This window comes from Mustelus asterias, unplaced genomic scaffold, assembly GCF_964213995.1.
Source record: "Mustelus asterias unplaced genomic scaffold, sMusAst1.hap1.1 HAP1_SCAFFOLD_286, whole genome shotgun sequence".
NCBI classification, from domain to species: Eukaryota; Metazoa; Chordata; class Chondrichthyes; order Carcharhiniformes; family Triakidae; genus Mustelus; species Mustelus asterias.
The window spans coordinates 426,308-453,304 of record NW_027590251.1 but is presented as its reverse complement, the minus strand read 5'-3'; positions in this window follow the sequence as shown (position 1 = coordinate 453,304).

Sequence of the window (26,997 nt, the reverse complement as noted above, 5' to 3'; positions counted from 1 at the left end):
GATGGGGACAGTGTACAGCGAGCTTCACTCTGTATCTAACCCCGTGCTGTCCCTGTCCTGAGTGTGTTTGATGGGGACAGTGTACAGCGAGCTTTACTCTGTATCTAATCCCGTGCAGCACCGGTCCTGGGAGTGTTTCCTGGGGACAGTGTCGAGGGAGCTTTTCTCTGTATCTAACCCCGTGCTGTATCTGTCCTGGGTGTGTTTGATGGGGACAGTGCAGAGGGAGCTTTACTCTGTATCTAACCCCGTGCTGTACCTGTCCTGGGAGTGTTTGATGGGGGACAGTATAGAGGGAGCTTTCCTCTGTGTCTAACCCCGTGCTGCACCTGTCCTGGGTGCGTTTGATGGGAACAGTGTGGAGGGAGCTTTACTCTGTATCTAACCCCGTGCTGCACCTGTCCCGAGTGTGTTTGATGGGGACAGTGTACAGCGAGCTTTACTCTGTATCTAATCCCGTGCAACACCTGTCCTGGGAGTGTTTCATGGGGACAGTGTCGAGGGAGCTTTTCTCTGTATCTAACCCCGTGCTGTATCGGTCCTGGTTGTGTTTGATGGGGACAGTGGAGAGGGAGCTTTCCTCTGTATCTAACCCCGTGCTGCACCTGTCCTGAGTGTGTTTGATGGGGACAGTGTACAGCGAGCTTTACTCTGTATCTAACCCCGTGCTGTACCTGTCCTGGGATTGTTTGATGGGGACGGTGTAGAGGGAGTTTATTCTGTGTCTAATCCCGTGCTGTACCTGTCCTGAGTGTGTTTGCTGGGAACAGTTTAGAGGGAGCTTTACTCTGTATCTCACCCCGTGCTGTACCTGTCCTGGGAGTGTTTGAAGGGGACAGTGTAGAGGGAGCTTTACTCTGTATCTAACCCCGTGCTGTACCTGTCCTCGGAGCGTTTGATGGGGACAGTGTAGAGGGATCTTTATTCTGTATCTAATCCCGGGCTGTAACTGTCCTGGGTGTCTTTGATGGGGACAGTGTCGAGGGAGCTTTACTCTGTATCTAACCCCGTGCTGTATCTGAACTGGGAGTGTTTGATGCGGACAGTGTCGAGGGAGCTTTACTCTGTATCTCACCCCGTGCTGCACCTGTCCTGAGTGTGTTTGATGGGGACAGTGTCGAGGGAGCTTTACTCTGTATCTAACCCCGTGCTGCACCTGTCCTGAGTGTGTTTGATGGGGACAGTGTACAGCGAGCTTTACTCTGTATCTAATGCCGTGCTGCACCTGTCCTGGGAGTGTTTCATGGGGACAGTGTAGAGGGAGCTTTACTCTGTATCTAACCCCTTGTTGTACCTGTCCTGGGATTGTTTGATGGGGACAGTGTCGAGGGAGCTTTACTCTGTATCTAACCCCGTGCTGTATCTGTCCTGGGAGTGTTTGATGCCGACAGTGTCGAGGGAGCTTTACTCTGTATCTAACCCTGTGCTGCACCTGTCCTGAGTGTGTTTGATGGGGACAGTGTACAGCGAGCTTTACTCTGTATCTAACCCCGTGCTTTACCTGTCCTGAGTGTGTTTGGTGGGGACAGTGTCGAGGGAGCTTTTCTCTGTATCGAACCCCGTGCTGTATCTGTCCTGGGAGTGTTTGATGGGGACGGTGTAGAGGGAGCTTAACTCTGTATCTCACCCCGTGCTTTCCCTGTCCTGAGTGTGTTTGATGGGGACAGTGTCGAGGGAGCTTTACTCTGTATCTAACCCCGTGCTGTATCTGTCCTGGGAGTGTTTGATGGGGACGGTGTACAGCAAGCTCTACTCTGTATCTAATCCCGTGCTGTATCTGTCCTGGGAGTGTTTGATGGGGACAGTGTGGAGGGAGCATTACTCTGTATCTAATCCCGTGCTGCACCTGTCCTGGGAGTGTTTGATGGGGACAGTGTAGAGGGAGCTTTACTCTGTATCTAATCCCGTGCTGTATCTGTCCTGGGAGTGTTTGATGGTGACAGTGCAGAGGGAGCTTTACTCTGTATCTAATCCCGTGCTGTACCTGTCCTGGGAGTGTTTGATTGGGACAGTGTAGAGGGAGCTTTACTCTGTATCTAATCCCGTGCTGCACCTGTCCTGGGAGTGTTTGATGGGGGACAGTGTAGAGGGAGCTTTACTCTGTATCTAACCCCGTGTTGTACCTGTCCTGGGAGTGTTTGATGGGGGACAGTGTAGAGGGAGCTTTACTCTGTATCTCACCCCGTGCTGTATCTGTCCTGGGTGTGTCTGATTGGGACAGTGTGGAGGGAGCTTTACTCTGTCTCTAACCCCGTGCTGTACCTGCCCTGGGAGTGTTTGATGTGGGACAGTGTAGAGGGAGCTTTACTCTGTATCTAACCCCGTGCTGTACCTGTCCTGGTAGTGTTTGATGGGGACAGTGCAGAGGGAGCTTTACACTGTATCTAACCCCGTGCTGCACCTGTCCTGGGTGTGTTTGATGGGAACAGTATAGAGGGAGCTTTACTCTGTATCTAACCCCGTGCTGCACCTGTCCTGGGAGTGTTTCATGGGGACAATGCAGAGGGAGCTTCTCTCTGTATCTAACCCTGTGCTGTATCTGTCCTGGGTGTGTTTCATGGGGACAGTGTAGAGGGAGCTTTCCTCTGTATCTAACCCCGTGCTGCACCTGTCCTGAGTGTGTTTGATGGGGACAGTGTAGAGGGAGCTTCACTCTGTATCTAACCCCGTGCTGCACCTGTCCTGAGTGTGTTTGATGGGGACAGTGTACAGCGAGCTTTATTCTGTATCTAACCCCGTGCTGTACCTGTCCTGAGTGTGTTTGGTGGGGACAGTGTAGAGGGAGGTTTTCTCTGCATGAAAACACTTGATGAATCCACTCTTCGATCGCTTCAATGTGGGAACAAAGGGGGATCTAATTTTATCCAGTAATTGGATAGAGCTCTTGGGGCTAAAGTGGGATCAGGATGTTGAATTTGATGATCAGCCATGATCATAATGAATGTTGGAGCAGGCTGGAAGGGCCGAATGGCCTCCTCCTGCTTCTAGTTTGTGTGTTTATAAATGATGAAAAGGCAGCAGCAGTGGGAGTTCAATATGTGTGGATATTTCACAGCTTGATTCACACAATACACACAGCAATGTCGCTGATATTTTGGAAATGCTGCAAATGTTGTCAAACACAATACGCAGGGCACCTTAATGTTGCAATGTTACTCCCAAACTGTCATCCCACAGGGTCAACATTTCTGTACAATGTGAGTGAATCGTAAGTTAATATAGTTCAGTTTCAATGTTTAAAATAACCAGTCACTTTTCTGTGGCTGCTTTGGGAATGTCAGTGGAATGTAGTTTACAGTAAAGTCTGAACAATTGTATTGGGGAATAATTGGAAGCAGTTTCCATTGAGAGCTTCCTGCATTCTGGAAATGTGTGTGATCTATTCAGAGATTGGAAATGATGGATGAATAAAGATACAGTTCTTTGTTACTGACATGAGATTGTGACCCTTGAAGTTTCACCAGTTCCATGTGCTGAGAGAAAGGAATGATTAAGCAACATCCAGCATTCAAATTCTCCAGAGAAGTTTAAAAGGCAGTGAAAGACTGAATACACAAACTCTGAGACAGACAGACACAACTGTATTCACAGCTTAAACTTCATGTTAGAATCTGCAGAGATGAGATCATGGTTGGAATAAACAAGAGTCCACACTGGGATGCTGAGCAATTTGAGTTCTGTTTTTCCTAAAAGTCAACCTAAAAATCTGCAATTAAAAATTCCTTGGACAGAGCAGAGGGGATTTTACTCTGTGTGTTGTGTTTGGGTTGGAAGTGTTTTCTGAGCAGGGTGGTACAATGGCACAGTGGTTGGCACTGCTGCCTCACAGCGCCAGGGACCCGGGTTCAATTCCAGCCTCGGGTGACTGTCTGTGTGGAGTTTACACATTCTCCCCATGTCTGCGTTGGTTTCCTCCGGGTGCCCCGGTTTCCTCCCACACTCCAAAGATATGCGGGCTATTTTGATTGGCTGTGCTAAATTGCCCCTTTGTGTCCAGGGATGTGTAGGTTCGGGGAATTAGCTCTGGTAAATGCATGGCGTTATGCGGATAGATGCTCTTTCGGAGAGTCAGTACAGACCCGATAGGCTGAATGGCCTCCTTCTGCACTGTGGTGATTGTATGGTTTTTGTGTCGATGAAGATTTACTCTGAAACACTGGGATTGAGGTTAAGGAGTGATTTAATGAAACCCTTCAAAATAATAAGTGAAATGGAGAGGGTTAATAAAGAAGAAAGCTAAAAACAGAATACTGCAGATGCAGGAATCATGGGTGGCACAGAGGTTAGCACTGCTGCCTCAGAGCTCCAGGGACCCGGGGTCGATTCCAGGCTTGGGTCACTGTCTGTGCGGAGTCTGTACATTCTCCCCGTGTCTGCGTGGGTTTCCTCCGCCTGCTCCACTTTCCCCCCACAGTTCGAAAGACACGATGGTTAGGGTGCGTTGGCCATGCTAAATTCTCCCTCAGTGTCGCCGAACAGGCGCTGAAACAAAAACAGAAAATCTCAGCAGGTTTTAATGCAGTGAAACGCATTAAACAGCATCTGTGGAGAGGGAATGGAGCCAATGTTTCGAGTCAGGATGACCCACAGATGCTGATAAAGAGGAACATTTTCTGCTGGTTGGGGAGTCTAGGACTTGGGGGACATTTGATTTTCGACAATGTTTGGTATTTTAGACTTTTAGGAGTGAAATGAAGAAACACTTTGCCACGTGGAACTTACAAAGAAACATAGAAAATAGGAACAGGTGGAGGCCATTCAGCCCTTCCATCCTGCTCCGCCATCCATTGTGACCATGGCTGATCATGGTTTCCTCCGGGTGCTCCGGTTTCCTCCCACAGTCAAAAGATGCCCAGGTTGGTTGATTGGCCGTGACAAATTGACCCTAGTTTCGGGGGGGATCAGCAGGGTAAATGTGTGGTGTTACGGGGATAGGGTGGGATTGTTGTCGGTGCAGGCTCGATGGGCCGAATGGTCTCCTCCTGTTCCTATTTGCGACGTTTCTTTGTAAGTGTCAGGTACAATCTGCGACTATACATCTTGTGTGTGTCTCAGTGTCAGCTCTGAAACCTGTACAGCACAATCCCATCCTGTTTCAGTCCCAGTCTGCCTCTGTATCTGTATCTCTCCCTCTGAAATTAGCTTGTCCTTTTCCTGAATAAGACTGACTACATTTCCAAAGGGCTGGATTCATACAATAAAACAGCAAGCTTTCTTCAAACGATGGTTTGCAAATGTTGGTGAGCTCAGTACACGTGGTACATTAATGTTACAATGAGATAGAATCTGTATTCAGACAACTGTCATCCCAGAGACTCCAAACTTCACCGTGTTAACATTCTGACCAAACACTAAAGCTTTCCATAAAGCAAGGCTGACAAATTCCAATCCTCCTTTTCCGATGCGCTCTGACTAATATATTTCTTTCACTCACTATCTCTCGGTCCCCCTCTTGATCTCTGTCACTCCCTTTTTCTCACTCACTCAGTCTGTGTTTTCTCTGAATCTCTCTCTCTCTCCCTCTGAGAATCTGGAATGAAACATCAGTCAGCTTTTTTAGGTTTGTTCACAGTGAGCAATTTTCTTCAATGCTTTCTCAGATAAGGAGAGCAAAACTGTACACAATACTGCAGGTGTGGTCTCACTGAGGCCCTGTACAGCTGCAGTAAGACATCCTTGCTCCTGGACTCACATCCTCTTGCAAACAACAACATACCATTGGTCTTCCTAACTGCTTGCTGACCTGCACGCTCACTTCCAGTGACTGGTGTATAAGGACATCCAGGTCCCTTTGTACACCATCATTCCCAATCTATCACCATTTAACCTATACTCTGCCATTCTGTTTCTCCGTTCAAAGTGGAAAACATCACATTTATCCACATGTGTGGTGTGTGAGTTTGTGTCCAAATACAGTCAAACTAAGACACAAACTGGGGCTTTAACCACACACACAGTGTTGTGTACAGTTTTATCCTCTTACCTAAGGAAATACATTCTTGTTGAGAGACTTCAATGACGTTTCACTGCATTAATTCCAGGGGTGGAGGGAGTGTCCCCTGAGGAAAGATTCAATAGACTGGACTTTTATTTTATGCACTTTGGAAGAATGAGAGGTGATCTCATTCAAACTCAGAGAGTTCTTACAGGGCCCAGCGGGGTAGAGACATAAAGATTTACACATTGGAAACAAGCCCTTTGGCCAAACTTGTCCATGCCACCCAGATTTTACCATTAAGCTAGTACCATTTGCCTGTTTGACATATATCCCTCCATACCAATCTTCCCAATATAACTGTCTAAATGCTTTCTAAAATATAAAATTGTACCCGCCGCTACTACGACCTCTGGCAGCTTGTTCCAATTCCTCACCACCCTCTGTGTGAAAAGAATTGCCCTCTGGACCCTCTCCTCTCTCACCTTAAACCTGTGCCCTCTAGTTTTAGACTCCTCTCCCTTTTGGAAAAGATGTTGACGAGCTTATCAAAGGACAACAAAAATTACAGCACAGGAACAGGCCCTTCGGCCCTCCAAGCCTGCACCGACCATGCTGCCTGACTGAACTAAAACCCCCTACCCTTCCGGGGACCGTATCCCTCTATTCCCATCCTATTCATGTATTTGTCCAGACACTCCGTAAAGCTCACGATTGTGTCTGCTTCCACTACCTCCCCGGCAGTGAGTTCCAGGCACACCACCCTCTGTGTAAAAAACATGCCTCGTACATCTCCTTTAAACCTTGCCTCTCGCACCTGAAACTTATGCCCCCGAGTAATTGACTCTTCGACCCAGAGAAAAAGCTTCTGAATATCCACTCTGACCATGCCCCTCATAATCTTGTAGACTTCTACCAGTTCACCCCTCAACCTCTGTCGTTCCAATGAGAACAAATCAAGTTTCTCCAACCTCTCCTCATAGCTAATGCCCTCCATACCAGGCAACATCCTGGTAAATCTTTTCTGAATCCTCTCCAAAGCCTCCACATTTTTCTGGTAGTGTGTCGACCAGAATTGAACACTATATTCCAAGTGCGGATTAACTGAGGTTCTATAAAGCTGCTATATTTATGCCTCATTATTTTAAAGACCTCTATAAGACCACGCCTAAGTCAACTCAAGGACAAAAAGTCCCAGACTATCCAGCCTCTCATTATAACTCAAACCATCAAGACCCTGTAGCATCCCAGTAATTCTTTTCTGCGCACTTTCTAGTTTAAAAATATCCTTTCTATAATAGGGTGACCAAAACAATACACAGCATTCCAAGTGTGGTCTTACCAATGCCTTGTATAACTCCAACAAGACGTCCCAACTCCTGTATTCAATGTTCTGACCAATGAAACCAAGCATGTGGAATGCCTTCTTCACCACTCTATCCACCTGTGACTCCACTTTCAAGGAGTTATCAATCTGTACCCCGAGATCTCTTTGTTCTGTAACTCTCACCAACACCCTACCATTAACTGAGTAAGTCCTGCGTTGGTTCAATCCACCAAAATGCATCACCTCACATTTATCTAAATTAAACTCCATCTGCCATTCATCAGCCCACTGGCCCAATTGATCAAGATCCCGTTGCAATCCTAGATAACCTTCTTCACTGTCCACTATGCCATAAATGTTGGTGTCATTTGCAAACGTACGAACCATGCCTCCTAAATTCTCATCCAAATCATTAATATAAATGACAAATAACAGTGGACCCAGCACCGATCCCTGAGGCACCCCGCTGGTCACAGGCCTCCAGTTTGACAAAAAAACAACCCTCTACAACCACCTTCTGTCATCAAGCCTATTTTATATCAATTTGGCTACCTCACCCTGGATCCCGTGAGATTTAACCAAATCCTGTCTGCTTTTGTTTTGAAATGTTTACATTTTTTAACACTGAAACCTCTTGCCCTTGTTGGGAATATCAGTGCGGTTTGAGAAAAGCAAACACTGATCCCACACTCAACAGCCCCCAACACAGGACTGAGCAGAGAGTGTGAAATGTGACTGGTGTGAGTGTGGATTGTCTTTTAAAAGTGGGTAAGAAACACTCCCCCATTTTCAAATCTTTACCTTGCTTATGTAGCGTCTCGGACTCCCCTGTCACTCACTATCCATCTGAATTAATCTCTATTCCTCACTGTCTAACTGTTAATCTCTGCATTGCTCCCTCTCCCTATCTCTCTGTTACTCTGCATCGCTCCATCTCTCGCTCTCTTCCTCTCTCTCTCTATCCCTCTCATCCACCATGTTGTTTCCCGTTAAGGGGTCTAATCACGGAGAATTCAAACACTCTTTCTGTTTCTGTCTTGGCAGAATTAGCAACATGAGTGCAAATTTCAAGATTGGATTCACACAATACAGACAAAACGGTATTTATATAATGGCTTCTGCAAATGCTGGTGAGCTCAGTACATGTGGTACCGAATGTTACAATGAGATGGAATCTGTATTCAGACAACTGTTACTCTCTGCATTGCTCTCTCTCATTCTCCCTACCTCTCTGTTACTCTGTATCTCTTCCTCTCCCTCTCTATCCCTCTCATCCACCATGTTGTTTATCGTTAAGGGGTCTAATCACGGAGAATTCAAACACTCTTTCTGTTTCTGTCTTGGCAGAATTAGCAACATGAGTGGATATTTCAAGACTGGATTCACACAATACAGACAGAACGCTGGTGAGCTCAGTACACGTGGTACCTGAATGTTACAATAAGATAGAATCTGTATTCAGACAACTGTCACCCCACAGGGTCCAAACTTCACCGTGTTAATTTGATTTGATTTGATTGATTTGTGTTGGGATGCAGTGAAAAGTATTGTTTCCTGTGCGCTATCCAGACAAAACATTCCGTACGTAGAGTACACAGGGAGAAGGAGAGGAAAGGGTGCAGAATATAGTGTTGCAGTTACTGATAGGGTGTAGATACAGTGTAGAGGGAGCTTTACTCTGTATGAAACCCCGTGCTGTACCGGTCCTGGGAGTGTTTGATGGGGACAGTGTAGAGGGAGCTTTACTCTGTATCTAACCCCATGCACTATCTGTCCTGGGTGTGTTTGATGGGGACAGTGCAGAGGGAGCTTTACTCTGTATCTAACCCCGTGCTGTACCTGTCCTGGGAGTGTTTGATGGGGACAGTGTAGAGGGAGCTTTACTCTGTATCTAACCCCATGCACTATCTGTCCTGTGTGTGTTTCATGGGGACAGTGTAGAGGGAGCTTTACTCTGTATCTAACCCCTTGTTGTACCTGTCCTGTGTGTGTTTGATGGGGACAGTGTGGAAGCAGCTTTTCCCTTTATCTAACCCCGTGTTGTATCTGTCCTGTGTGTGTTTGATGGGGGACAGTGCAGAGGGAGCTTTACTCTGTATCTAACCCCGTGTTGTATCTGTCCTGTGTGTGTTTGATGGGGACAGTGCAGAGGGAGCTTTACTCTGTATCTAACCCCGTGTTGTATCTGTCCTGTGTGTGTTTGATGGGGACAGTGTGCAGGGAGCTTTATTCTGTAACCCCATGCTGAACATGTCCTGTGAGTGTTTGATGGGGACAGTGCAGAGGGGGTTTTACTCTCCATCTAACCCCGTGCTGTACCTGTCCTGGGAGTGTTTGTTAGGGACAGTATGGAGGGAGCTTGACACTGTATCTAACCCCGTGCTGTACCTGTCCTGGGAGTGTTTGATGGGGGACAGTGTGGAGGGAGCTTTACTCTATGTCGAGCCCCGTGCTGTATCTGTCCATCAGTGTTTGATGGGGACAGTGTGGAGGGAGCTTTACTCTGTATCTAACCCCGTGCTGTACCTGTCCTGGGAGTGTTTGATGGGGACAGTGTAGAGGGAGCTTTACTCTGCATCAAACCCCGTGCTCTATCTGTCCTGGGACTATTTGATGGGGACAGTGTCGAGGGAACTTTACTTTGTATCTAAACCCGTGCTGTGTCTGTCCTGGTTGTGTTTGATGGGGACCGTGTAGAGGGAGTTTTACTCTCTATCTAACCCCGTGCTCCAGCTGTCCTGGGAGTGTTTGATGGGGACAGTGTAGAGGGAGCTTTACTCTGTATCTAACCCCATGCTCGACCTGTCCTGGGAGTGTTGGATGGGGGACAATGCAGAGGAAGCGTTACTCTGTCTCTAACCGCGTGCTGTATCTATCCTGGGTGTGTTTGATGGGGACAGTGTAGAGGGAGCTTTAGTCTATATCTAGCCCCGTGCTGTACCTGTCCTGGCAGTGTTTGATGGGGACCGTGTGGAGGGAGCTTTACTCTGTATGTAACCCCGTACTGTACCTGTCCTGGGAGTGTTTGATGGGGACAGTGTAGAGGGAGCTTTACTCTGTATCTAACCCCGTGCTGTATCCATCCTGGGTGTGTTTGATGGGGACAGTGCAGAGGAAGCTTTACTCTGTATCTAACCCCGTGCTGTTCCTGCCCTGGGAGTGTTTGATGAGGACAGTGTGAAGGGAGCTTTATTCTGTAACCCCATGCTGAACATGTCCTGTGAGTGTTTGACGGGGACAGTGTAGAGGGAATTTTACTCTCTATCTAACCCCGTGCTCCACCTGTCCTGGGAGTGTTTGATGGGGACAGTGTAGAGGGAGCTTTACTCTGTATCTAACCCCATGCTGTACCTGTCCTGGGAGTGTTGGATGGGGGGCAATGCAGAGGGAGCTTTATTCTGTATCTAAACGCGTGCTGTACCTGTCCTGGGAGTGTTTGATGGGGACAGTGTAGAGGGAGCTTTACCCTGCATCAAACCGCGTGCTCTATCCGTCCTGGGACTATTTGATGGGGACAGTCTCGAGGGGGCTTTACTGGGTATCTAACCACGTGCTGTTCCTGTCCTGGATGTGTTTGATGGGGACAGTGTAGAGGGAACTTTACCCTGTACCTAGCCCATGCTGTGGTTGTCCTGGGAGTGATTGATGGGGACAGTAGAGAGGGAGCTTTACTTTGTTTCTAACCCCGTGCTCTATCTTTCCTGGCAGTGTTTGATGTGGACAGTGCACAGGGAGCTTTACTCTGTATCTAGCTCCGAGTTGTACCTGTCCAGGGAGTGTTTGATGGGGGACGATGTAGAGGGAGCTTTACTCTCTATCGAGACCCGTCCTGTCCCTGTCCTGGGTGATTTGGTGTGGACAGTGGGGAAGCAGCTTTTCCCTGTATCTATCCCTATGCTGTATCTATCATTGGATCGTTTGATAGTGACAGTGTGGAGGGAGCTTGACTCTGTATCTAACCCCGTGCTGTACCTGTCCTGGGAGTGTTTGATGGGGACAGTGTAGAGGGAGCTTCACTCTGTATCTAACCCCGTGCTGTACCTGTCCTGGGAGTGTTTGATGGGGACAGTGTAGAGGGAGCTTTATTCTGTATCTAACCCCGTGCTGTATCTATCCTGGGTGTGTTTGATGGGGACAGTGTAGAGGGAGCTTTACTCTGTATCTAACCCCGTGCTGTACCTGTCCTGGGAGTGTTTGATGGGGGACAGTATAGAGGGAGCTTTACTCTGTATCTAACTCCGTGCTGTACCTGTCCAGGGAGTGTTTGATGGGGGACAGTATAGAGGGAGCTTTACTCTGTATCTAACCCCATGCTGTCCCTGCCCTGGGAGTGTTTGATGGGGACAGTGTAGAGGGAGCTTTACTCTGTATCTAACCCCTTGTTGTACCTGTCCTGTGTGTGTTTGATGGGGCAGTGTGGAAGCAGCTTTTCCCTTTATCTAACCCCGTGTTGTATCTGTCCTGTGTGTGTTTGATGGGGACAGTGCAGACGGAGCTTTACTCTGTATCTAACCCCGTGTTGTATCTGTCCTGTGTGTGTTTGATGGGGACAGTGCAGAGGGAGCTTTACTCTGTATCTAACCCCGTGTTGTATCTGTCCTGTGTGTGTTTGATGGGGACAGTGTGCAGGGAGCTTTATTCTGTAACCCCATGCTGAACATGTCCTGTGAGTGTTTGATGGGGACAGTGTAGAGGGGGTTTTACTCTCCATCTAACCCCGTGCTGTACCTGTCCTGGGAGTGTTTGATGGGGACAGTGTGGAGGGAGCTTGACTCTGTATCTAACCCCGTGCTGTACCTGTCCTGGGAGTGTTTGATGGGGACTGTGTGGAGGGAGCTTGACTCTGTATCTAACCCCGTACTGTACCTGTCCTGGGAGTGTTTAATGGGGACAGTGCAGAGGGAGCTTTACTCTGTATCTAACCCCGTGCTGTACCTGTCCTGGGAGTGTTTGGTGGGGACAGTGTGGAGGGAGCGTTAATCTATATCTAGCCCCGTGCTGTACCTGTCCTGGCAGTGTTTGATGGGGACAGTGTGGAGGGAGCTTTACTCTGTATCTAACCCCGTGCTGTACCTGTCCTCGGAGTGTTTGATGGGGACAGTGTAGAGGGAGCTTTACTCTGCATCAAACCCCGTGCTCTATCTGTCCTGGGACTATTTGATGGGGACAGCGTAGAGGGAACTTTACTTTGTATCTAAACCCGTGCTGTGTCTGTCCTGGTTGTGTTTTAGGGGGACCGTGTAGAGGGAGTTTTACTCTCTATTTCACCCCGTGCTCCACATGTCCTGGGAGTGTTTGATGGGGACAGTGTAGAGGGAGCTTTACTCTGTATCTAACCCCGTGCTGTATCCATCCTGGGTGTGTTTGATGGGGACAGTGTAGAGGAAGCTTTACTCTGTATCTAACCCCGTGCTGTACCTGCCCTGGGAGTGTTTGATGGGGACAGTGTGCAGGGAGCTTTATTCTGTATCTAACCCCATGCTGTATCTGTCCTGTGTGTGTTTGATGAGGACAGTGTGAAGGGAGCTTTATTCTGTAACCCCATGCTGAACATGTCCTGTGAGTGTTTGATGGGGACAGTGTAGAGGGAGTTTTACTCTCTATCTAACCCCGTGCTCCACCTGTCCTGGGAGTGTTTGATGGGGACAGTGTAGTGGGAGCTTTACTCTGTATCTAACCCCATGCTGTACCTGTCCTGGGAGTGTTGGATGGGGGACAGTGTAGAGGGAGCTTTACTCTGTATCTAACCCCGTGCTGTACCTGTCCTGGGAGTGTTTGATGCGGACAGTGTAGAGGGAACTTTACTTTGCATGTAACCCCGTACTGTACCTGTCCTGGGAGTGTTTGATGCGGACAGTGCAGAGGGAGCATTACTCTGTATCTAACCCCGTGCTGTACCTGTCCTGGGAGTGTTTGATGGGGACAGTGTAGAGGGAGCTTTACTCTGTATCTAACCCTGTGCTGTACCTGTCCTGAGAGTGTTTGATGGGGACAATGTAGAGGGAGCTTTACCCTGCATCAAACCGCGTGCTCTATCCGTCCTGGGACTATTTGATGGGGACAGTCTCGAGGGGGCTTTACTGGGTATCTAACCACGTGCTGTTCCTGTCCTGGATGTGTTTGATGGGGACAGTGTAGAGGGAACTTTACCCTGTACCTAGCCCATGCTGTGGTTGTCCTGGGAGTGATTGATGGGGACAGTAGAGAGGGAGCTTTACTTTGTTTCTAACCCCGTGCTCTATCTTTCCTGGGAGTGTTTGATGTGGACAGTGCACAGGGAGCTTTACTCTGTATCTAGCTCCGAGTTGTACCTGTCCAGGGAGTGTTTGATGGGGGACGATGTAGAGGGAGCTTTACTCTCTATCGAGACCCGTCCTGTCCCTGTCCTGGGTGATTTGGTGTGGACAGTGGGGAAGCAGCTTTTCCCTGCATCCATCCCTATGCTGTATCTATCATTGGATCGTTTGATAGTGACAGTGTGGAGGGAGCTTGACTCTGTATCTAACCCCGTGCTGTACCTGTCCTGGGAGTGTTTGATGGGGACAGTGTAGAGGGAGCTTTACTCTGTATCTAACCCCATGCTCTATCTGTCCTGGGTGTGTTTGATGGGGACAGTGTAGAGGGAGCTTTACTCTGTTTCCAATCCCGTGCTGTACCTGTCCTGGGAGTGTTTGATGGGGGACAGTGTAGAGGGAGCTTTACTCTGTATCTAACCCCGTGCTGTTCCTGCCCTGGGAGTGTTTGATGAGGACAGTGTGAAGGGAGCTTTATTCTGTAACCCCATGCTGAACATGTCCTGTGAGTGTTTGACGGGGACAGTGTAGAGGGAATTTTACTCTCTATCTAACCCCGTGCTCCACCTGTCCTGGGAGTGTTTGATGGGGACAGTGTAGAGGGAGCTTTACTCTGTATCTAACCCCATGCTGTACCTGTCCTGGGAGTGTTGGATGGGGGGCAATGCAGAGGGAGCTTTATTCTGTATCTAAACGCGTGCTGTACCTGTCCTGGGAGTGTTTGATGGGGACAGTGTAGAGGGAGCTTTACCCTGCATCAAACCGCGTGCTCTATCCGTCCTGGGACTATTTGATGGGGACAGTCTCGAGGGGGCTTTACTGGGTATCTAACCACGTGCTGTTCCTGTCCTGGATGTGTTTGATGGGGACAGTGTAGAGGGAACTTTACCCTGTACCTAGCCCATGCTGTGGTTGTCCTGGGAGTGATTGATGGGGACAGTAGAGAGGGAGCTTTACTTTGTTTCTAACCCCGTGCTCTATCTTTCCTGGCAGTGTTTGATGTGGACAGTGCACAGGGAGCTTTACTCTGTATCTAGCTCCGAGTTGTACCTGTCCAGGGAGTGTTTGATGGGGGACGATGTAGAGGGAGCTTTACTCTCTATCGAGACCCGTCCTGTCCCTGTCCTGGGTGATTTGGTGTGGACAGTGGGGAAGCAGCTTTTCCCTGTATCTATCCCTATGCTGTATCTATCATTGGATCGTTTGATAGTGACAGTGTGGAGGGAGCTTGACTCTGTATCTAACCCCGTGCTGTACCTGTCCTGGGAGTGTTTGATGGGGACAGTGTAGAGGGAGCTTCACTCTGTATCTAACCCCGTGCTGTACCTGTCCTGGGAGTGTTTGATGGGGACAGTGTAGAGGGAGCTTTATTCTGTATCTAACCCCGTGCTGTATCTATCCTGGGTGTGTTTGATGGGGACAGTGTAGAGGGAGCTTTACTCTGTATCTAACCCCGTGCTGTACCTGTCCTGGGAGTGTTTGATGGGGGACAGTATAGAGGGAGCTTTACTCTGTATCTAACTCCGTGCTGTACCTGTCCAGGGAGTGTTTGATGGGGGACAGTATAGAGGGAGCTTTACTCTGTATCTAACCCCATGCTGTCCCTGCCCTGGGAGTGTTTGATGGGGACAGTGTAGAGGGAGCTTTACTCTGTATCTAACCCCTTGTTGTACCTGTCCTGTGTGTGTTTGATGGGGCAGTGTGGAAGCAGCTTTTCCCTTTATCTAACCCCGTGTTGTATCTGTCCTGTGTGTGTTTGATGGGGACAGTGCAGACGGAGCTTTACTCTGTATCTAACCCCGTGTTGTATCTGTCCTGTGTGTGTTTGATGGGGACAGTGCAGAGGGAGCTTTACTCTGTATCTAACCCCGTGTTGTATCTGTCCTGTGTGTGTTTGATGGGGACAGTGTGCAGGGAGCTTTATTCTGTAACCCCATGCTGAACATGTCCTGTGAGTGTTTGATGGGGACAGTGTAGAGGGGGTTTTACTCTCCATCTAACCCCGTGCTGTACCTGTCCTGGGAGTGTTTGATGGGGACAGTGTGGAGGGAGCTTGACTCTGTATCTAACCCCGTGCTGTACCTGTCCTGGGAGTGTTTGATGGGGACTGTGTGGAGGGAGCTTGACTCTGTATCTAACCCCGTACTGTACCTGTCCTGGGAGTGTTTAATGGGGACAGTGCAGAGGGAGCTTTACTCTGTATCTAACCCCGTGCTGTACCTGTCCTGGGAGTGTTTGGTGGGGACAGTGTGGAGGGAGCGTTAATCTATATCTAGCCCCGTGCTGTACCTGTCCTGGCAGTGTTTGATGGGGACAGTGTGGAGGGAGCTTTACTCTGTATCTAACCCCGTGCTGTACCTGTCCTCGGAGTGTTTGATGGGGACAGTGTAGAGGGAGCTTTACTCTGCATCAAACCCCGTGCTCTATCTGTCCTGGGACTATTTGATGGGGACAGCGTAGAGGGAACTTTACTTTGTATCTAAACCCGTGCTGTGTCTGTCCTGGTTGTGTTTTAGGGGGACCGTGTAGAGGGAGTTTTACTCTCTATTTCACCCCGTGCTCCACATGTCCTGGGAGTGTTTGATGGGGACAGTGTAGAGGGAGCTTTACTCTGTATCTAACCCCGTGCTGTATCCATCCTGGGTGTGTTTGATGGGGACAGTGTAGAGGAAGCTTTACTCTGTATCTAACCCCGTGCTGTACCTGCCCTGGGAGTGTTTGATGGGGACAGTGTGCAGGGAGCTTTATTCTGTATCTAACCCCATGCTGTATCTGTCCTGTGTGTGTTTGATGAGGACAGTGTGAAGGGAGCTTTATTCTGTAACCCCATGCTGAACATGTCCTGTGAGTGTTTGATGGGGACAGTGTAGAGGGAGTTTTACTCTCTATCTAACCCCGTGCTCCACCTGTCCTGGGAGTGTTTGATGGGGACAGTGTAGTGGGAGCTTTACTCTGTATCTAACCCCATGCTGTACCTGTCCTGGGAGTGTTGGATGGGGGACAGTGTAGAGGGAGCTTTACTCTGTATCTAACCCCGTGCTGTACCTGTCCTGGGAGTGTTTGATGCGGACAGTGTAGAGGGAACTTTACTTTGCATGTAACCCCGTACTGTACCTGTCCTGGGAGTGTTTGATGCGGACAGTGCAGAGGGAGCATTACTCTGTATCTAACCCCGTGCTGTACCTGTCCTGGGAGTGTTTGATGGGGACAGTGTAGAGGGAGCTTTACTCTGTATCTAACCCTGTGCTGTACCTGTCCTGAGAGTGTTTGATGGGGACAATGTAGAGGGAGCTTTACCCTGCATCAAACCGCGTGCTCTATCCGTCCTGGGACTATTTGATGGGGACAGTCTCGAGGGGGCTTTACTGGGTATCTAACCACGTGCTGTTCCTGTCCTGGATGTGTTTGATGGGGACAGTGTAGAGGGAACTTTACCCTGTACCTAGCCCATGCTGTGGTTGTCCTGGGAGTGATTGATGGGGACAGTAGAGAGGGAGCTTTACTTTGTTTCTAACCCCGTGCTCTATCTTTCCTGGGAGTGTTTGATGTGGACAGTGCACAGGGAGCTTTACTCTGTATCTAGCTCCGAGTTGTACCTGTCCAGGGAGTGTTTGATGGGGGACGATGTAGAGGGAGCTTTACTCTCTATCGAGACCCGTCCTGTCCCTGTCCTGGGTGATTTGGTGTGGACAGTGGGGAAGCAGCTTTTCCCTGCATCCATCCCTATGCTGTATCTATCATTGGATCGTTTGATAGTGACAGTGTGGAGGGAGCTTGACTCTGTATCTAACCCCGTGCTGTACCTGTCCTGGGAGTGTTTGATGGGGACAGTGTAGAGGGAGCTTTACTCTGTATCTAACCCCATGCTCTATCTGTCCTGGGTGTGTTTGATGGGGACAGTGTAGAGGGAGCTTTACTCTGTTTCCAATCCCGTGCTGTACCTGTCCTGGGAGTGTTTGATGGGGGACAGTGTAGAGGGAGCTTTACTCTGTATCTAACCCCATGCTCTATCTGTCCTGGGAGTGTTTGATGGGGACAGTGTAGAGGGAGCTTTACTCTGTATCTAACCCCGTGCTGTACCTGTCCTGGGAGTGTTTGATGGGGGACAGTATAGAGGGAGCTTTACTCTGCATCTAACTCCGTGCTGTACCTGTCCAGGGAGTGTTTGATGGGGGACAGTATAGAGGGAGCTTTACTCTGTATCTAACCCCATGCTGTCCCTGCCCTGGGAGTGTTTGATGGGGACAGTGTAGAGGGAGCTTTACTCTGTATCTAACCCCTTGTTGTACCTGTCCTGTGTGTGTTTGATGGGGCAGTGTGGAAGCAGCTTTTCCCTTTATCTAACCCCGTGTTGTATCTGTCCTGTGTGTGTTTGATAGGGACAGTGCAGACGGAGCTTTACTCTGTATCTAACCCCGTGTTGTATCTGTCCTGTGTGTGTTTGATGGGGACAGTGCAGAGGGAGCTTTACTCTGTATCTAACCCCGTGTTGTATCTGTCCTGTGTGTGTTTGATGGGGACAGTGTGCAGGGAGCTTTATTCTGTAACCCCATGCTGAACATGTCCTGTGAGTGTTTGATGGGGACAGTGTAGAGGGGGTTTTACTCTCCATCTAATCCCGTGCTGTACCTGTCCTGGGAGTGTTTGATGGGGACAGTGTGGAGGGAGCTTGACTCTGTATCTAACCCCGTGCTGTACCTGTCCTGGGAGTGTTTGATGGGGACTGTGTGGAGGGAGCTTGACTCTGTATCTAACCCCGTACTGTACCTGTCCTGGGAGTGTTTAATGGGGACAGTGTAGAGGGAGCTTTACTCTGTATCTAACCCCGTGCTGTACCTGTCCTGGGAGTGTTTGATGGGGACAGTGTGGAGGGAGCGTTAATCTATATCTAGCCCCGTGCTGTACCTGTCCTGGGAGTGTTTGATGGGGACAGTGTAGAGGGAGCTTTACTCTGCATCAAACCCCGTGCTCTATCTGTCCTGGGACTATTTGATGGGGACAGTGTAGAGGGAACTTTACTTTGTATCTAAACCCGTGCTGTGTCTGTCCTGGTTGTGTTTTAGGGGGACCGTGTAGAGGGAGTTTTACTCTCTATCTAACCCCGTGCTCCACATGTCCTGGGAGTGTTTGATGGGGACAGTGTAGAGGGAGCTTTACTCTGTATCTAACCCCGTGCTGTATCCATCCTGGGTGTGTTTGATGGGGACAGTGTAGAGGAAGCTTTACTCTGTATCTAACCCCGTGCTGTACCTGCCCTGGGAGTGTTTGATGGGGACAGTGTGCAGGGAGCTTTATTCTGTATCTAACCCCATGCTGTATCTGTCCTATGTGTGTTTGATGAGGACAGTGTGAAGGGAGCTTTACTCTGTAACCCCATGCTGAACATGTCCTGTGAGTGTTTGATGGGGACAGTGTAGAGGGAGTTTTACTCTCTATCTCACCCCGTGCTCCACCTGTCCTGGGAGTGTTTGATGGGGACAGTGTAGTGGGAGCTTTACTCTGTATCTAACCCCATGCTGTACCTGTCCTGGGAGTGTTTGATGGGGACAGTGTAGTGGGAGTTTTACTCTCTATCTGACCCCGTGCTCCACCTGTCCTGGGAGTGTTTGATGGGGACAGTGTAGAGGGAACTTTACTTTGCATCTAACCCCGTACTGTACCTGTCCAGGGAGTGTGTGATGCGGACAGTGCAGAGGGAGCTTTACTCTGTATCTCACCCTGTGCTGTACCTGTCCTGGGAGTGTTTGATGGGGGACAGTGTAGAGGGAGCTTTACTCTGTATCTAACCCCGTGATGTACCTGTCCTGGGAGTGTTTGATGGGGGACAGTGTAGAGGGAGCTTTACTCTGTATCTAACACCGTGCTGTACCTGTCCTGGGAGTGTTTGATGCGGACAGTGTAGAGGGAACTTTACTTTGCATGTAACCCCGTACTGTACCTGTCCTGGGAGTGTTTGATGCGGACAGTGCAGAGGGAGCATTACTCTGTATCTCACCCTGTGCTGTACCTGTCCTGAGAGTGTTTGATGGGGACAATGTAGAGGGAGCTTTACCCTGCATCAAACCGCGTGCTCTATCCGTCCTGGGACTATTTGATGGGGACAGTCTCGAGGGGGCTTTACTGGGTATCTAACCACGTGCTGTTCCTGTCCTGGATGTGTTTGATGGGGACAGTGTAGAGGGAACTTTACCCTGTACCTAGCCCATGCTGTGGTTGTCCTGGGAGTGATTGATGGGGACAGTAGAGAGGGAGCTTTACTTTGTTTCTAACCCCGTGCTCTATCTTTCCTGGGAGTGTTTGATGTGGACAGTGCACAGGGAGCTTTACTCTGTATCTAGCTCCGAGTAGTACCTGTCCAGGGAGTGTTTGATGGGGGACGATGTAGAGGGAGCTTTACTCTCTATCGAGACCCGTCCTGTCCCTGTCCTGGGTGATTTGGTGTGGACAGTGGGGAAGCAGCTTTTCCCTGCATCCATCCCTATGCTGTATCTATCATTGGATCGTTTGATAGTGACACTGTGGAGGGAGCTTGACTCTGTATCTAACCCCGTGCTGTACCTGTCCTGGGAGTGTTTGATGGGGACAGTGTAGAGGGAGCTTCACTCTGTATCTAACCCCGTGCTGTACCTGTCCTGGGAGTGTTTGATGGGGACAGTGTAGAGGGAGCTTTATTCTGCATCTAACCCCGTGCTGTATCTATCCTGGGTGTGTTTGATGAGGACAGTGTCGAGGAAGCTTTGCTCTGTATCTCACCCTGTGCTGTACCTGTCCTGGGTGTGTTTGATGGGGACAGTGCAGAGGGAGCTTTACTCTGGATCTAATCCCATGCTCTATCTGCCCTGTGTGTGTTTGATGGGGAAAGTGTGCAGGGAGCTTTATTCTGTAACCCCATGCTGAACATGTCCTGGGGGTTTTTGATGGGGACAGTGCAGAGGGAGCTTTATTCTGTAACCCCATGCTGAACATGTCCTGTGTGTGTTTGATGGGGACAGTGTGCAGGGAGCTTTATTCTGTAACCCCATGCTGAACATGTCCTGGGGGTTTTTGATGGGGACAGTGTCGAGGGAGCTTTTCTCTGTATCTAACCCCGTGCTGTACCTGTCCTGGGAGTGTTTGATGGGGACAGTGCAGAGGGAGCTTTACTCTGTATCTAACCCCGTGCTGTACCTGTCCTGGGAGTGTTTGATGGGGACAGTGCAGAGGGAGCTTTACTCTGTATCTAACCCCGTGCTGTACCTGTCCTGGGAGTGTTTGATGGGGACAGTGCAGAGGGAGCTTTACTCTGTATCTAACCCCGTGCTGTACCTGTCCTGGGAGTGTTTGATGGGGACAGTGTAGAGGGAGCTTTGCTCTGTATCTCACCCTGTGCTGTACCTGTCCTGAGAGTGTTTGATGGGGACAGTGTAGAGGGAACTTTACTCTGTATCTAACCCCGTACTGTACCTGTCCAGGGAGTTTGTGATGCGGACAGTGCGGAGGGAGCTTTACTGTGTATCTAACCCCGTACTGTACCTGTCCAGGGAGTTTGTGATGCGGACAGTGCAGAGGGAGCTTTGCTCTGTATCTCACCCTGTGCTGTACCTGTCCTGAGATTGTTTGATGGGGACAGTGTAGAGGGAACTTTACTCTGTATCTAACCCTGTGCTGTACCTGTCCTGGGAGTGTTTGATGGGGACAGTGTAGAGGGAACTTTACCCTGTACCTAGCCCATGCTGTCCTTGTCCTGGGAGTGATTGATGGGGACAGTGTAGATGGAACTTTACTTTGTATCTAACCCCGTGCTGTACCTGTGGAGGGAGTGTTTGATGGGGACAGTGTAGAGGGAGCTATACTCTGTATCTAACCCCGTGCTGTACCTGTCCTGGGAGTGTTTGATGGGGACAGTGTAGAGGGAACTTTACTTTGCATCTAACCCCGTACTGTACCTGTCCAGGGAGTGTGTGATGCGGACAGTGCAGAGGGAGCTTTAATCTGTATCTCACCCTGTGCTGTACCTGTCCTGGGAGTGTTTGATGGGGGACAGTGTAGAGGGAGCTTTACTCTGTATCTAATCCCGTGATGTACCTGTCCTGGGAGTGTTTGATGGGGACAGTGTAGAGGGAGCTTTACTCTGTATCTAACCCCGTGCTGTACCTGTCCTGGGAGTGTTTGATGGGGACAGTGTGGAGGGAGCGTTAATCTGTATCTAGCCCCGTGCTGTACCTGTCCTGGCAGTGTTTGATGGGGACAGTGTGGAGGGAGCTTTACTCTGTATCTAACCCCGTGCTGTACCTGTCCTGGGAGTGTTTGATGGGGACAGTGTAGAGGGAGCTTTACTCTGCATCAAACCCCGTGCTCTATCTGTCCTGGGACTATTTGATGGGGACAGTGTAGAGGGAACTTTACTTTGTATCTAAACCCGTGCTGTGTCTGTCCTGGTTGTGTTTTAGGGGGACCGTGTAGAGGGAGCTTTACTCTGTATCTAACCCCATGCTGTACCTGTCCTGGGAGTGTTGGATGGGGGGCAATGCAGAGGGAGCTTTATTCTGTATCTAAACGCGTGCTGTACCTGTCCTGGGAGTGTTTGATGGGGACAGTGTAGAGGGAGCTTTACCCTGCATCAAACCGCGTGCTCTATCCGTCCTGGGACTATTTGATGGGGACAGTCTCGAGGGGGCTTTACTGGGTATCTAACCACGTGCTGTTCCTGTCCTGGATGTGTTTGATGGGGACAGTGTAGAGGGAACTTTACCCTGTACCTAGCCCATGCTGTGGTTGTCCTGGGAGTGATTGATGGGGACAGTAGAGAGGGAGCTTTACTTTGTTTCTAACCCCGTGCTCTATCTTTCCTGGCAGTGTTTGATGTGGACAGTGCACAGGGAGCTTTACTCTGTATCTAGCTCCGAGTTGTACCTGTCCAGGGAGTGTTTGATGGGGGACGATGTAGAGGGAGCTTTACTCTCTATCGAGACCCGTCCTGTCCCTGTCCTGGGTGATTTGGTGTGGACAGTGGGGAAGCAGCTTTTCCCTGTATCTATCCCTATGCTGTATCTATCATTGGATCGTTTGATAGTGACAGTGTGGAGGGAGCTTGACTCTGTATCTAACCCCGTGCTGTACCTGTCCTGGGAGTGTTTGATGGGGACAGTGTAGAGGGAGCTTCACTCTGTATCTAACCCCGTGCTGTACCTGTCCTGGGAGTGTTTGATGGGGACAGTGTAGAGGGAGCTTTATTCTGTATCTAACCCCGTGCTGTATCTATCCTGGGTGTGTTTGATGGGGACAGTGTAGAGGGAGCTTTACTCTGTATCTAACCCCGTGCTGTACCTGTCCTGGGAGTGTTTGATGGGGGACAGTATAGAGGGAGCTTTACTCTGTATCTAACTCCGTGCTGTACCTGTCCAGGGAGTGTTTGATGGGGGACAGTATAGAGGGAGCTTTACTCTGTATCTAACCCCATGCTGTCCCTGCCCTGGGAGTGTTTGATGGGGACAGTGTAGAGGGAGCTTTACTCTGTATCTAACCCCTTGTTGTACCTGTCCTGTGTGTGTTTGATGGGGCAGTGTGGAAGCAGCTTTTCCCTTTATCTAACCCCGTGTTGTATCTGTCCTGTGTGTGTTTGATGGGGACAGTGCAGACGGAGCTTTACTCTGTATCTAACCCCGTGTTGTATCTGTCCTGTGTGTGTTTGATGGGGACAGTGCAGAGGGAGCTTTACTCTGTATCTAACCCCGTGTTGTATCTGTCCTGTGTGTGTTTGATGGGGACAGTGTGCAGGGAGCTTTATTCTGTAACCCCATGCTGAACATGTCCTGTGAGTGTTTGATGGGGACAGTGTAGAGGGGGTTTTACTCTCCATCTAACCCCGTGCTGTACCTGTCCTGGGAGTGTTTGATGGGGACAGTGTGGAGGGAGCTTGACTCTGTATCTAACCCCGTGCTGTACCTGTCCTGGGAGTGTTTGATGGGGACTGTGTGGAGGGAGCTTGACTCTGTATCTAACCCCGTACTGTACCTGTCCTGGGAGTGTTTAATGGGGACAGTGCAGAGGGAGCTTTACTCTGTATCTAACCCCGTGCTGTACCTGTCCTGGGAGTGTTTGGTGGGGACAGTGTGGAGGGAGCGTTAATCTATATCTAGCCCCGTGCTGTACCTGTCCTGGCAGTGTTTGATGGGGACAGTGTGGAGGGAGCTTTACTCTGTATCTAACCCCGTGCTGTACCTGTCCTCGGAGTGTTTGATGGGGACAGTGTAGAGGGAGCTTTACTCTGCATCAAACCCCGTGCTCTATCTGTCCTGGGACTATTTGATGGGGACAGCGTAGAGGGAACTTTACTTTGTATCTAAACCCGTGCTGTGTCTGTCCTGGTTGTGTTTTAGGGGGACCGTGTAGAGGGAGTTTTACTCTCTATTTCACCCCGTGCTCCACATGTCCTGGGAGTGTTTGATGGGGACAGTGTAGAGGGAGCTTTACTCTGTATCTAACCCCGTGCTGTATCCATCCTGGGTGTGTTTGATGGGGACAGTGTAGAGGAAGCTTTACTCTGTATCTAACCCCGTGCTGTACCTGCCCTGGGAGTGTTTGATGGGGACAGTGTGCAGGGAGCTTTATTCTGTATCTAACACCATGCTGTTTCTGTCCTGTGTGTGTTTGATGAGGACAGTGTGAAGGGAGCTTTATTCTGTAACCCCATGCTGAACATGTCCTGTGAGTGTTTGATGGGGACAGTGTAGAGGGAGTTTTACTCTCTATCTAACCCCGTGCTCCACCTGTCCTGGGAGTGTTTGATGGGGACAGTGTAGTGGGAGCTTTACTCTGTATCTAACCCCATGCTGTACCTGTCCTGGGAGTGTTGGATGGGGGACAGTGTAGAGGGAGCTTTACTCTGTATCTAACCCCGTGCTGTACCTGTCCTGGGAGTGTTTGATGCGGACAGTGTAGAGGGAACTTTACTTTGCATGTAACCCCGTACTGTACCTGTCCTGGGAGTGTTTGATGCGGACAGTGCAGAGGGAGCATTACTCTGTATCTAACCCCGTGCTGTACCTGTCCTGGGAGTGTTTGATGGGGACAGTGTAGAGGGAGCTTTACTCTGTATCTAACCCTGTGCTGTACCTGTCCTGAGAGTGTTTGATGGGGACAATGTAGAGGGAGCTTTACCCTGCATCAAACCGCGTGCTCTATCCGTCCTGGGACTATTTGATGGGGACAGTCTCGAGGGGGCTTTACTGGGTATCTAACCACGTGCTGTTCCTGTCCTGGATGTGTTTGATGGGGACAGTGTAGAGGGAACTTTACCCTGTACCTAGCCCATGCTGTGGTTGTCCTGGGAGTGATTGATGGGGACAGTAGAGAGGGAGCTTTACTTTGTTTCTAACCCCGTGCTCTATCTTTCCTGGGAGTGTTCGATGTGGACAGTGCACAGGGAGCTTTACTCTGTATCTAGCTCCGAGTTGTACCTGTCCAGGGAGTGTTTGATGGGGGACGATGTAGAGGGAGCTTTACTCTCTATCGAGACCCGTCCTGTCCCTGTCCTGGGTGATTTGGTGTGGACAGTGGGGAAGCAGCTTTTCCCTGCATCCATCCCTATGCTGTATCTATCATTGGATCGTTTGATAGTGACAGTGTGGAGGGAGCTTGACTCTGTATCTAACCCCGTGCTGTACCTGTCCTGGGAGTGTTTGATGGGGACAGTGTAGAGGGAGCTTTACTCTGTATCTAACCCCATGCTCTATCTGTCCTGGGTGTGTTTGATGGGGACAGTGTAGAGGGAGCTTTACTCTGTTTCCAATCCCGTGCTGTACCTGTCCTGGGAGTGTTTGATGGGGGACAGTGTAGAGGGAGCTTTACTCTGTATCTAACCCCATGCTCTATCTGTCCTGGGAGTGTTTGATGGGGACAGTGTAGAGGGAGCTTTACTCTGTATCTAACCCCGTGCTGTACCTGTCCTGGGAGTGTTTGATGGGGGACAGTATAGAGGGAGCTTTACTCTGCATCTAACTCCGTGCTGTACCTGTCCAGGGAGTGTTTGATGGGGGACAGTATAGAGGGAGCTTTACTCTGTATCTAACCCCATGCTGTCCCTGCCCTGGGAGTGTTTGATGGGGACAGTGTAGAGGGAGCTTTACTCTGTATCTAACCCCTTGTTGTACCTGTCCTGTGTGTGTTTGATGGGGCAGTGTGGAAGCAGCTTTTCCCTTTATCTAACCCCGTGTTGTATCTGTCCTGTGTGTGTTTGATAGGGACAGTGCAGACGGAGCTTTACTCTGTATCTAACCCCGTGTTGTATCTGTCCTGTGTGTGTTTGATGGGGACAGTGCAGAGGGAGCTTTACTCTGTATCTAACCCCGTGTTGTATCTGTCCTGTGTGTGTTTGATGGGGACAGTGTGCAGGGAGCTTTATTCTGTAACCCCATGCTGAACATGTCCTGTGAGTGTTTGATGGGGACAGTGTAGAGGGGGTTTTACTCTCCATCTAATCCCGTGCTGTACCTGTCCTGGGAGTGTTTGATGGGGACAGTGTGGAGGGAGCTTGACTCTGTATCTAACCCCGTGCTGTACCTGTCCTGGGAGTGTTTGATGGGGACTGTGTGGAGGGAGCTTGACTCTGTATCTAACCCCGTACTGTACCTGTCCTGGGAGTGTTTAATGGGGACAGTGTAGAGGGAGCTTTACTCTGTATCTAACCCCGTGCTGTACCTGTCCTGGGAGTGTTTGATGGGGACAGTGTGGAGGGAGCGTTAATCTATATCTAGCCCCGTGCTGTACCTGTCCTGGGAGTGTTTGATGGGGACAGTGTAGAGGGAGCTTTACTCTGCATCAAACCCCGTGCTCTATCTGTCCTGGGAGTATTTGATGGGGACAGTGTAGAGGGAACTTTACTTTGTATCTAAACCCGTGCTGTGTCTGTCCTGGTTGTGTTTTAGGGGGACCGTGTAGAGGGAGTTTTACTCTCTATCTAACCCCGTGCTCCACATGTCCTGGGAGTGTTTGATGGGGACAGTGTAGAGGGAGCTTTACTCTGTATCTAACCCCGTGCTGTATCCATCCTGGGTGTGTTTGATGGGGACAGTGTAGAGGAAGCTTTACTCTGTATCTAACCCCGTGCTGTACCTGCCCTGGGAGTGTTTGATGGGGACAGTGTGCAGGGAGCTTTATTCTGTATCTAACCCCATGCTGTATCTGTCCTATGTGTGTTTGATGAGGACAGTGTGAAGGGAGCTTTACTCTGTAACCCCATGCTGAACATGTCCTGTGAGTGTTTGATGGGGACAGTGTAGAGGGAGTTTTACTCTCTATCTCACCCCGTGCTCCACCTGTCCTGGGAGTGTTTGATGGGGACAGTGTAGTGGGAGCTTTACTCTGTATCTAACCCCATGCTGTACCTGTCCTGGGAGTGTTTGATGGGGACAGTGTAGTGGGAGTTTTACTCTCTATCTGACCCCGTGCTCCACCTGTCCTGG